We start from the raw sequence: 10,618 nt of genomic DNA on the forward strand, positions 1-10,618 counted from the left end.
TGAATTTTTAGATACTACTGCACTGTTGGAGCTAGGAACACAAGCATTTCGCAACCTCCACAATAAATCAAATCAAATCAAATTGTATTTGTACCATGTGCAGAATACAACAGGTGTAGACCTTACTGTGAAATACTTACTTACAAGCCCGTAACCAAGAATGTAGTTCAAGAAAGAGTTAAGAAAAGTCTAACTAAATAGGCTATATACAGGTGGTACCGGTACCGAGTCAATGTGTGGGGGTATAGGTTAGTCGAGGTCATTTGTACATGTAGGTAGGGGTAAAGTGACTACGCATAAGATAATCAACAGCAAGTAGCAGCAGTGTAAAAACAAAGAGGGGGAGGGGGGGTGTAATTGTTCAGCAGTCTTACGGTGTCACGACTTCCGCCCTCTCCTTGTTCGGGTGGCGTTCGGTGGTCGACGTCACCGGTCTTCTAGCCATCGCCGCTCCACCTTTCATTTTCCATTTGTTTTGTCTTGTTTTCCCGCACACCTGGTTAACATCTCCTCATGATTACTATGTGTATTTAGCCCTCTGTTCCCTCCATGTCTGTGTGGGGTATTGTTTATTGTCTAGGTTGGCACGCTTCCGTCTGGTTTGCGCCGGGTTTTATTTGTACCTGTGATTTGTGGCAGCCGGTACTTTGTACTTGGTTGTTGTACTTTGTGCTGCCTCACTTGTTCTTTGGGCATTTGTTTTTTTGTGATGCGGTTGGTTCTGTTCTTACAATTGTCTCAGTAAAGTGCTTCTTTGTTCACTCATCTCTGCTCTCCTGCACCTGACTTCCATGCACCACCTACACCCACCGGTGACATATGGCTTGTGGGTAGAAGCTGTTAAGGAGCCTTTTGGACCTAGACTTGGCACTCTGGTACCGCTTAACGTGCGGTAGAGAGCAGTCTATAACTTGGGTTACTGGTCTTTGACAATTTGTGCACGTGCCCGATCCCCTATCTGTGCACATGCCTGATAACATCTGCTAAATATGTGTATGCGACCAATAAAATGGGATTTGACCAGTCTAGCCATGTGATGCCATCTGAAATGTCAATATTGGAAGAAATACAAAAGAGGAAGTCGACAAGTAGTTTTACAAGGCAGATAGGGGATCAGGCAAGTGCACAGATAGGGGATCAGGCAAGTGCCAGATAGGGGATCAGGCAAGTGCACAGATAGGGGATCAGGCAAGTGCACAGATAGGGGATCAGGCAAGTGCACAGATAGGGGATCAGGCACGTGCACAGATAGGGGATCAGGCACGTGCACAGATAGGGGATCAGGCACGTGCACAGATAGGGGATCAGGCACGTGCACAGATAGAGGATCAGGCACGTGCACAGATAGGGGATCAGGCACGTGCACAGATAGGGGATCAGGCACGTGCACAGATAGGGCTCTACCTTTGAAGAGCACATGCCCTTTTCGGTGGTGGTATAATTTCCCCAAAAATGCTTTTTTTGTATAATTTATTTGTTGTGTTTGTTCTAGACCCACTGCACACAGTTATGATGTCTCCGGAGAAGATGGCTGCCGTTTTACAGGCTCCTAACCAATTGTGCTATTGTGTGTGTTTTTTCACCTTATTTGTAACTTATTTTGTACATAAAGTTTCTGCCACCGTCTCTTATGGCCGAAAGAGCTTCTGAATATCAGGACAGCTATTACTCACCTCGTACTGGACGAAGACTTTTTCTTTAACGAGTCGGACGCAAAGGATTTACTTCAGACACCCAACAAGGCCAAAATCCCTGTGATTCTCATACAGAAGAAACGGAGATATCGGGGATGTAGGTCGGAGTGCCTTGTCCGACGGTGAGTTAGGTTCTGACGGTGAGTGAGTATTCCCCCTCTACCGTCAGTCCTATTAGCCAACGTGCAATCATTGGATAACAAAATGAATGAGCTCCGATCAAGACTATCCTACCAACGGGACATAAAACATTTTAATATCTTATTTTTCACAGAGTCTGGGTTTTCGGACCATCAGCAAGATAGAACAGCTGCCTCCGGTAAACCAAAGGGTGGTGGTCTGTATCTATTTGTAAATAGCAGCTGGTGCACAAAATCTAATATTAAGGAGGTCTGCAGGTTTTGCTCTCCTGAGGTAGAATATCTTATGATAAGCTGTAGACCACACTATTTACCAAGAGAGTTTTCCTCTATATCTTTCGTAGCTGTCTATTTACCACCACAAACCGATGCTGACACTAAGACGGCACTCAACGAGCTGTATAAGGCCATAAGCTAACAAGAAAATGTTCATCCAGAGTCGGTGTTCCTCATGGCCGGGGACTTTAATGCAGGGAAACTTAAATATTTTTTACCTAATTTCTACCAGCATATTAAATGTGCAACCAGAGGGAAAAAAAACCTAGACCACCTTTACACCACACACAGAGACACATACAAAGCTCTCCCTTGCCCTCCATTTGGCAAGTCTGATCATAACTCTATCCTCCTGATTCCTGCTTACAAGCAAAAACTACAGTGGTCAGATGACTCCGATACTAAGCTACAGGACTGTTTTACTAGCACAGACTGGAATATGTTCCGGGATTCTTCCGATGGCATTGAGGAGTACACCACATCAGTCATTGTCTTCATAAATAAATGCATCGATGACGTCGTCCCCACAGTGACCGTACGTACATACCCCAACCAGAAGACATGGATTACAGGCAAAGTCCACACTGAGCTAAATGGTAGAGCTTCCCCTTTCAAGGAGCGGGTCTCTAACCCGAACGCTTATAAGAAATCCCACTATGCCCTCTGATAAACCATCAAACATGCAAGACATGTCAAACAGGGGTGACTTCAATTCCAGCTGAAAGGTGTTATTGTGGAATAAGAGAATAGAAGAAATGGCCCAATATCCTAATGATGCTGACATGAAAAGAGGCCCTATCTAGTGTAGGAAGAATATGAATGTGGGATTCCACTAGTGCTCCAATGACTATACAACAGGGAGGAGAAAAAAGAAGTGCAGAGAACTAGAGAGAGAGATAGATATACAGCCCTTGTTCCACTCACTCACTCACTCACTCACTCACTCACTCACTCACTCACTCACTCACTCACTCACTCACTCACTCACTCACTCACTCACTCACTCACTCACTCACTCACTCACTCACTCACTCACTCACGCATGCATGCACGCACGCACGCACTAGCTAGAGAGACACTCTCTAGGCCTATATCAGGGCGACCAAGCACATGGGGCGCCAGCCTCCATAGCGCCGGCCGGCCAGACAGACAGACAGACACCAAGACCCACAGACACAAAGACCGGCACGAGTCACGCTGCGGAGTCAAGCGAGGAAGTTGATTAGTAGAGAGAGAGCGAGAGAGAGACTACCTATCAGACACACACACACACACACAGTGCAAGTAAGCATGTCGTTGGACAGTGTATATCGTGTGCGTCCTGGACACATGACAAATACAACTTGAAACTTGGAGTACAACACTAGTCTCAGCCACGCCTCACAAGTGCATGTGTTTTAAGGTCCCCAAAAGAGCTCTCCTTTAAAACACCCAGGACCACATCAGGGGACGCCAAACCATTTGATTGCCTTGCCAGACATCTCGGCTCACTACACAATCAATGCTGCTCGCAATCGGATGCACTTTTAGGCCATTTAGGAGACAAATAGCACAGGAAAACCAGTGCGCACAGCTCCACCCGACAGTCGAACGGTGAGGTTTTGAGCGAGTCGCACCAAAATGCACGGGGCTTCTGCAGCCCACATGACTTAATTCTGAACGGAGACAAGTCTGCTCACTGGGCCGTTCGCTTTTGGACCAAAAACACGGCTCCGTCGGTGACTTTTGGACCGATATTGGCGACCAGAAAACACAAGTGAAAGAGCATTTGGCCAGCCCGGAGAAGCCGGCGCATGTGACAAATACAATTTGATTTGATTTGCAAGTCGCTGTTAATTTCTTTTGCTTCAGAACCAAAAAGTTGCAATTCTTCATTGTTGACCAACAGCATTGCCGAGCAAAGGCAGGCGGGAATATCCAGATTAGTGACCACAAATATGTTGTTTTATTTCCTCTAGTTTTGCCTGGCAAAAACAGAGTAGGCCTGCATTTGTCATCCATTTAAAATACAGTTTAGCAATCTACTACTGACTCATCTTTTCCAGAACAATAGGCTACATGGCGATTTGTTGATCATTTACATTTCAGATAGGCCTAGTTTAGCTGGCTACTGGCTATATGTCTAAAGATAAGCTGCTGGCAAGGTATTTCACGTGCCAAACAACACCGGCTGTATGGGAGAGTGAATGTAGTCATGTGGTCAGAGGGGTAATTGGAGAGTTGCTGTAAGTGCTGCTGAGCAGCGTGTGACTGACTCCTCCAACACTGTCTGTCTCTCTTGTTTCCATTAGCTTCCACTGTTTAACCCCAAAAATCAGTGTATGAAATTATAATGTGTCATCGTGTAGTAACATGCAACTGACTATTCCTGTTCTGGGACAATAATAATTTTGGACGAACAGAGGAAGTCATGTTATGAGTGCCCTCTAGTGGTAGCCTTGAGGATAAAACCAAACTAACACAAGTCGTACTGTGACTATGCACTACATTCAATCAAATCATATAAAATGTTATTGGTCACATACACATGGTTAGCAGATGTTATTACGAGTGTAGCAAAATGCTTGTGCTTCTAGTTCCGACAGTGCAGCAACTAGCAAGTATCAAGTAATATCTAACAATTCCACAACAAATGCCTTAGACACACAAATCTATTAAGATTTTCTGGGCTAACAATGGAAGAAATAAAACATTAAAAAAACTAAATTGTGCAAGGTTTCCTAAGGACTAGAAGCGAGGCAGCCCTCTCTGTCGGCGCCATAGTCTGTTCATCGCCAAAAGTATGTGGACACCTACTCTGTTATAACAGCCTCCACTCTTCTGGGAAGGCTTTCCACTAGATGTTGGAACATTGCTGCGGGGACTTGCTTCCATTCAGCCACAAGAACATTAGCGAGGTCAGGCACTGATGTTGGGTGATTAGGTCTGGCTCGCAGTCGGCGTTCCAATTCATCCCAAAGGTGTTCGATGGGGTTGAGGTCAGGGCTCTGTGCAGGCCAGTCAAGTTCTTCCACACTGATCTCAACAAACCATTTCTGTATAGACCTGGCTTTGCGCATGGGGGCATTGCATGCTGAAACAGGAAAGGGCCTTCTCAAACTGTTGCCACAAAGTTGGAAGCACAAGATCGTCTAGAATGTCATTGTATGAGGTTGCACTAAGATTTCCCTTACTGGAACTAAGGGTTTTAGCCCAAACCGTGAAAAACAGCCCCAGACCATTACTCCTACTCCACGAGACTTTACAGTCGGCACTATGCATTCAGGCAGGTAGCATTTTCCTGGCATCCGCCAAACCCAAATGAGTTGATCGGACTGCCAGAGAACGCGTTTCCACTGCTCCAGAGTCCAATGGCGGTGAGCTTTACACCACTCCAACCGATGCTTTGCGTTGTGCATGGTAATCTTAGGCTTGTGTGTGGTTGTTCCCCCATGGAAACCCATTTCATTAAGCTCCCGATGAACAGTTCTTGTGCAGACATTGCTTCCTGCGGCAGTTTGGAAACCGGTAGTGAGTGTTACAACTGAGGACAGGCGATTTTTACCGCTACGCGTTGTTGCTCCTAGACATTTCCACAATAACAGCACTTACAGTTGACCGGGGCAGCTCTAGCAGGGCAGCTATTTGACTAAATGACTTGTTGGAAAGGTGGCCTTCTATGACAGTGCCACAGAAGTCCCTGAGCTCTTCAGTAAGGCCAATGTTTGTCTATGTGATTGCATGGCCATGTGCTCAATATAAATAACGGGTGTGGCTGAAAATAGCTGGATCCACTAATTTGAAAGGTCGTCCACATACTTTTGTATATATTGTGTAACTACCACTTATACATAAGAATTATATATTTGTTCTTGTATCCTTTTAGCTCATGTTACGATGTTATCATCTTATTGACTTACAGAATTTTGTTGTTCCCACAAACAAGTCTTGGCTCGGTAGGGTGTGTGAGGGTCTTTCTGTAGTATTGTCTGCCTGTGTCTGTCTGTGTCTGTCTGTGTCTTAACCACCTGACCCTAAGAAGAGCAGCCGTGTGCATCTGGCCACACGGCTGGATGCGTAGAGGCAAGGACAGCCAAGGTAAAGCACAGACATTGCCACTGTCAAGGGCAGGCAGCCAGGCTCAGGGTTAACATAAGACAGACATCTGGGACTAGAGCAAGGGCCAACCACCCCTCTCCTCTTAACTGTATTGGTCCGTCCCACAGACAGAAGGCACAGTTTTTTTACCTTTATTTAACTAGGTCAGTTAAGAACAAACCCTCCCCTAACCCGGACGATGCTGGTCCAGATGTGCGCCACCCTGTGGGACTCCCGATCACGGCTGTTTGTGATACAGCCCGGGATCAAAACAGGGTCTGTAGTGACACCTCTAGCACAAATGCAGTGCCTTAGACCGCTGCGCCACCCGGGAACCCATAATGATAAAAGCCCTGTGGTGGAGGAGGGGTTACTCCTCTGAGAATCCCCAGTGACCTAAAACTGCCATATTGGGAAACATACAGTATGTCACATTATGACACTAACTAGAAATGCATGGTCAGGGTGAAATTCTGAATACAATTGGAAAATCCCAGCAGACAACATAGCATTAGTCATAGGAAGGAAGTGAGGACATGGCATACGGTACATGCCTGATATCACACAAACACACACACACACACACACACACACTCACACATACAATTAAGCAGATCGAGGAAATTGGTTAGTGAGATGGTTAGTGGAGAAAGTGTCGTATAATGAGTAGGAGCCGGCAGAGTTCACACACATTTTATGTAAATGAATCACATTAATATGAATGGTGCAGAAATAATCACCCTGTGTGAGACAGGAGATCTTCAGTGTAGATACGAGGGATCTGCATTTATGGACATTCTAAGAGAGAGGAGAGTAACACACATATGGGCTTCATCCCAAATTGCACCCTATTCTCTATTTAGGGCCCATAGGGTTCTGGTCAAACTAAACTCAGCAAAAAAAGAAACATCCTCTCACTGTCAACTGCTTTATTTTCAGCAAACTTAAACATGTGTAAATATTTGTATGAATATATCAAGATCCAACAACTGAGACATAAACTGAACATGCTCCACAGACATGTGACTAACAGAAATGGAATAATGTGTCCCTGAACAAAGGGGGGTTCAAAATCAAAAGTATCAGTCAGTATCTGGTGTGGCCACCAGCTGCATTAAGTACTGCAGTGCATTTCCTCCTCAAGGACTGCACCAGATTTGCAAGTTCTTGCTGTGGGACGTTACCCCACTCTTCCACCAAGGCACCTGCAAGTTTCCGGACATTTTTGGGGGGAATGGCCCTAGCCCTCACCCTCCGATCCAACAGGTCCCAGACGTGCTCAATGCTATTGAGATCCGGGCTCTTCGCTGGCCATGGCAGAACACTGACATTCCTGTCTTGCAGGAAATCACAGACAGAACAAGCAGTATGGCTGGTGGAATTGTCATGCTGGAGGGTCATGTCAGGATGAGCCTGCAGGAAGGGTACCACATGTGGGAGGAGGGTGTCTTCCCTGTAATGCACAGCGTTGAGATTGCCTGCAATGACAACAAGCTCAGTCCGATGATGCTGTGAAACACTGCCCCAGACCATGACGGACCCTCCACCTCCAAATCGATCCCGCTCCAGAGTACAGGCCTCGGTGTAACGCTCATTCCTTCGACGATAAACGCGAATCCGACCATCACCCCGATGAAACAAAACCGCGACTCATCAGTGAAGAGCACTTTTTGCCAGTCCTGTCTGGTCCAGCGACGGTGGGTTTGTGCCCATAGGCGACGTTGTTGCCGGTGATGTCTGTTTTGGACCTGCCTTACAACAGGCCTACAAGCCCTCAGTCCAGCCTCTCTCAGCCTATTGCGGACAATCTGAGCACTGATGGAGGGATTGTGCGTTCCTGGTGTAACTCGGGCAGTTGTTGTTGCCATCCTGTACCTGTCCCGCAGGTGTGATGTTCGGATGTACCGATCCTGTGCAGGTGTTGTTACACGTGGTCTGCCACTGCGAGGACGATCAGCTGTCTGTCCTGTATCCCTGTAGCGCTGTCTTAGGCGTCTCACAGTATGGACATTGAAATGTATTGCCCTGGCCACATCTGTAGTCCTCGTGCCTCCTTGCAGCATGCCTAAGGCACGTTCAGGGACCCTGGGCATCTTTCTTTTGGTGTTTTTCAGAGTCAGTAGAAAGGCCACTTTAGTGTCCTAAGTTTTCATAACTTTGATCTTAATTGCCTACCGTCTGTAAGCTGTTAGTGTCTTAATGACAGTTCCACTGGTACATGTTCATTAATTGTTTATTAAGCATGGGAAACAGTGTTTAAACCCTTTACAATGCAGATCTGTGAAGTTATTTTTACGAATTATCTTTGAAAGACAGGGTCCTGAAAAAGGGACGTTTATTTTTTAGCTGAGTTTATGTAGAGTTGGAAGTCGAGTGCCATTTGGGACGTAAAAATGGATTTTCACTATTGCAGTTCATGTGACTTATAGAATTACAGCAGTGCTCGCTGGCTGCACTGATGCATAGTTAACATTTAATTGGGGTATGGAGGAGTGATTCTATTTGAATATTTAATTTACCTAGGTTAAGAACAAATTCTTATTTACAATGACGGCCTACACCAGCCAAACATGCACTGCTCTGTGGGACTCCCAATCACGGCTGGTTGTGATACAGCCTGGATTCGAACCAGGGTGTTTGTAGTGACGTTTCAAGCGCTGAGATGTGGTGCCTTAGACCACTGCTCCACTCGGGAGCCAATACTTGGGAAGCCATAATGATAAAATCCATGCGGTAGAGGGGGGTGACCAAAATCTGCCATATTGGAAAATATATGTGACATTATGACACTAACTAGAAATGCATGGTCAGAGTGAAATTCTGAATACAAATGGAAAATTCCAGCAGCAAACATAGCATTTGTCATAGGAAGGAATTGAGGACATGGCATACAGTACTTGCCTGATATCACACACACACACACACACACACACACACACACACACACACAATTAAGCAGATCGAGGTAATTCAAGGAGATGGTTAGTGGAGAAAGTGCCGTATAATGAGTAGGAGCCGGCAGAGTTCACACACATTTTATGTAAATGAATCACATTAATATGAATGGTGCAGAAATAATCACCCTGTGTGAGACAGGAGATCTTCAGTGTAGATACGAGGGATCTGCATTTATGGACATTCTAAGAGAGAGGAGAGTAACACATATATGGGCTTCATCCCAAATGGTACCCTATTCTCTATTTAGGGCCCATAGGATTCTAGTCAAAGCTAGTGGATTATGTAGGGTAGGAAGTCGAGTGCCATTCGGGACGTAAAAATGGATTTTCACTATTGCAGTTCATGTGACTTATAGAATTGAAACAGTGCTCGCTGGCTGCACAGTTCATGTGACTTATGGAATTGAAACAGTGCTCGCTGGCTGCACAGTTCATGTTTAAATGGGGGATGGAGGAGTGATTATATTTTAGATGTATTTTTTATTTAACCTTTAATAAACTAGGCAAGTCAGTTAAGAACACATTTTTATTTAAAATTACAGCCTACACCAGCACGATGCTGGGCCAAATGTGCGCCACCCTGTGGGACTCCCAATCACAGCCAGTTATGATACAGCCAGTTATGATACAGCCTGGATTCAAACCAGGGTGTCTGTAGTGATGCCTCAAGCTCTGAGATACGGGGCCTTAGACCGTTGCGCCACTCAAGGGCCCAGATCACTAACTATCCCAGGCAGCGACCACACCGTCCAAACATCCATGACACGCCCATGAAATTGGAATGAACGACAAATCTTGTTGGATGTTGACAATTAGTGGTCTGACTTGCGTTTGAAAGGAAAAATACCTTTGCGACCCTGAACGCACACCAAATAGAATCAACAGGGTTGTTGAAAATGTTGAAAAGTGTTCTAACATTGTTATAAAGGGACATGCTATTCAAATGACTGAAATGACGCAACCTTCCAACCCAGGTAGAAGGGAGGGCCAGGGAGTTGGCTTGGTGAGCAGCAGACAGAAGGCCCACCAGTCTGTCGGAGGCCAGTTGTTGGCCTAGTCAGTAGGCAGCCTCACCAAGCTGCCTGAATGACAATTGGCACTAATTGGTAGCTTGCCTGCCAGTCTCTCCACTGGGGGTCCAGATGAATAGAGGGGAGAATGATGGTGGAGAACCCATTTGCACATGCTTATGTATGTATGTCCTGTCCTGTCCACACAGACGCTGACACACACACACAGATGCACGCACGCTCACATACACACGCTGACACACACAAATGACCTGTCCATACAGACGTTAACACTCACACACACAAACGCACGCAAGCACAGGCTTTCAGACAGATCGGTTACCTCCTCTATCAAAGCACTGTGCTCCTGTTCCCTAGCCATATGTGACCCATATTGCACTTTGCAGTGTTTCCACATGGAGTAACCTAACCGAACAACATAAAACGAAAATGTATCAGTTGAA

The sequence above is a fragment of the Salmo salar genome, chromosome ssa12, assembly GCF_905237065.1.
Source record: "Salmo salar chromosome ssa12, Ssal_v3.1, whole genome shotgun sequence".
NCBI lineage: Eukaryota > Metazoa > Chordata > Actinopteri > Salmoniformes > Salmonidae > Salmo > Salmo salar.